The 2,723-nt window shown below is 43.0% G+C and overlaps 1 pseudogene; it reads left to right on the top strand.

The window, feature by feature from the left end:
- The first annotated feature begins 439 nt into the window (after positions 1–439).
- LOC118667874 lies at positions 440–652 on the top strand (annotated as a pseudogene).
- The last annotated feature ends 2,071 nt before the right edge of the window (positions 653–2,723 follow it).

Below are 2,723 nucleotides of genomic sequence, written 5' to 3'. Positions count from 1 at the left end.
TATTTTGAAGATAGAACTGGCTAAAACTAGAATTCAGATGAACCATGCTGTCATACTTATTGATCTGCTTTGGCTTAGCAGTTCGTCCTTTGCAATATAGGTTTTCATAAAGAAGGATAGTAATGTTATACGTTTCTTCAAAAGTCTATTATGAAAGTAGAAAATGGCATTTTCTTCCTGGGTAGATTTAGTCTGATCCCACCAAATCTGCCAGGATGGTGAACCGTCTACTGTACTCATTGAACAGAGTCATGTGATAAATGGCCGTTGCTGTTAGGAGGGCAGTGGGGGTGGAGGTGAGCTTAGAGAATCACCAGAGGTCAAAGCAGTCAGCATTCACCTTTTAAATTCACAAGCGACTGGCTGCCTCTTGGGCTGTACACAGAGAATAGGGGGATAATTGGAGGTGCCCGCAGTGAGGTCTCTGCACCTCATAACCATGCCCTGAAAAATTGAGGAAATCAAGGTCTTCCTACTCACAGCCAGGAGAAAGGATGCCAAGTCTATCAAGATCAAGACAAATAAGGATGATGTGAAGTTTAAAGTCCGATGCAGCAAATACTTTTATATCTTGGTTATCACAGACAAAGAGAAGGCCGAGAAACTGAAGCAGTCCCTGCCCCCAGATTTGTCAGTGAAGGAGACAAAATGAATCAGACACGCTGATCTGTATTAAAATATTAAAAATTCTCCATTAAGACTCTCCCTGTGCCTTAACCTGGAAGGAGATCCAAACTTTTCCCCCTTCCAATCTGCTGGGGGCCCAGCGGGCATCTAACCTAGGCTAGTTGCTGGGGGCTTGAACTTACCTGGGTGCATCTAATGGTTTGAGAACCATTGAGCCCAGAGGAAGCTTTTCCAGGCTGTTTCTGTGTGATGGGAGTGGGGAGGTAAGGCACAAAGAGTATTCTTTGATGCCCAGGTAAGGGAGCATGGCACACAGAGTTCCTCCTGCAGAAAGACCAGAATGGTTCTGGTGCACTGAGGACCCCAGGAGGTGCACAAGGGTATCATGGCCGATATCTTCCACCACTCCTGGAGGCAGTACCGTCTTGGGGAGGTATCCTCAAATGGCTTACCAGGTTGCAGGTACCAGGAGGGGGCAGGGCATGGGGAGAAGGCTGAGGCACACCAGGGAAGAATCACAATCACCATGTGTTAATAGTAGCTGAAGACTCCTTAAGAATGTATTTGGGACAGTCCTTCTGATTCCCAAAAGGAACAGGGTGAGACTCTGGGGCTTTGAGGAGGCCTGACAGTCTATATATCAGTGTGAGCAAGGCCTACTGAGAACATACACAAAGGCTGGTAAGGCTGGAAGAAAGCAGGTTACCTTATAGTTCGTTATACCAAATGAATATAATTAAAAGTATTGGTTCTCAATAAGAGACAACTTTTGGACCCCCATGGGGCATTTGGCAATGTTTGGGGACTTGACATCTGGTTCATGGAGGCCAGGGTATACTGCTAAACATCTACAGTGCCTAGGGCAGCTCCTGTAACTAAGGATTATTTGGGCCAAAATGTCAGTAGTGCCCAAGTTGAGAAACTCTAAATTGTATTTCAAAGATGGATTTACAAAACAAACAAACAAACAAACAAACCCCAAACAGTATTCCCTATCAACTCCATAGCCCCCGTTAGTGATATTTAGAGACTTACAATAGAGGGTTAAGCTAGCAAAGTGGGTACCCATTTAACTGGCAATGGGATTGACTATATCATCATTTCAAATTGGCTGTTTTTTTTCTAGTGCATTTGTAGATATTGAAGTTAAACTGGTCTTTCTTGAATAACCACTCTTGAATGGCCTTTAAAAACAATGGGCACTGTGTTTGTCCTGTTTTCTCATATTTCAGGTATTTCTCTTCAGCATGATCAAGTCTGACAAATAATGACGTGACTCAGCAGTTTATGCCAATTCCTGCCAAGTGCTGGGAACTGTTACCTGGGCCCACTCTTCAGAACACTTTTACTTTATCATGGGCTCCCCTCTAGGCTAGAGGAGGGGAGGGAATGATTACCCATCACGCACTTGTATCCAGCACTTGCTTTTCAAATCTGATGAATTCTGAGCTTAAAATTACAAGTTCCATATATAAAAACGACATTTTTTTTTGAATAACCAGTTATTAGGTAGTTATTCCTGCATCAGTGGGCCACATCGAGAATTCTCAGAATAAAGGAGAAATGTGATTCTAGGAAGTCAAATTTCTGGGCAGTGGGATGAAGACACTTTGTAGGGAGGGCTATTGACCTCAGCAAAAATCAACCAAGAGATAGATGAAAGTAAAACTCAAATTGATTTTGTTTATTTGATGGATAGAGGAATATAAAGTTTAAAGCAGAAGCATGTTGTGATGCATGTAAAAGAGTATTGGATTTTAGATCAGACAGACTTGGTATGAGTCCTGGCTCTGCGGCATACTAGCTGTGTAACTATGGGCGTGATTTTTACTTTGTTTACTTTTGGTTCAAAAGGTATAATGCTGTTTGCCTCATAGCAATGTTAGCTATTGCTCTGTGATAAAAGCCACAAAATCTCAGTGGCATAAAGCAATAAATCTTTCTTTAGGTCATGCATCTGTGAGGTGCTGGTATCAACTGGGCGTGGTCTAATCCAAGTTGGCGTGGTTTTGTTCTGAGAGCCTCCTCCTCCTCCTGGGATCAGAGGGCTCTCTGAGAATGTTTCCCCTGTATTTCAAGTCTCTGCTTGTATCACA

Source organism: Myotis myotis, unplaced genomic scaffold (genome assembly GCF_014108235.1).
Source record: "Myotis myotis isolate mMyoMyo1 unplaced genomic scaffold, mMyoMyo1.p scaffold_m19_p_13, whole genome shotgun sequence".
Taxonomy (NCBI): domain Eukaryota; kingdom Metazoa; phylum Chordata; class Mammalia; order Chiroptera; family Vespertilionidae; genus Myotis; species Myotis myotis.
This window is presented reverse-complemented; position numbering and strand designations above follow the sequence as displayed.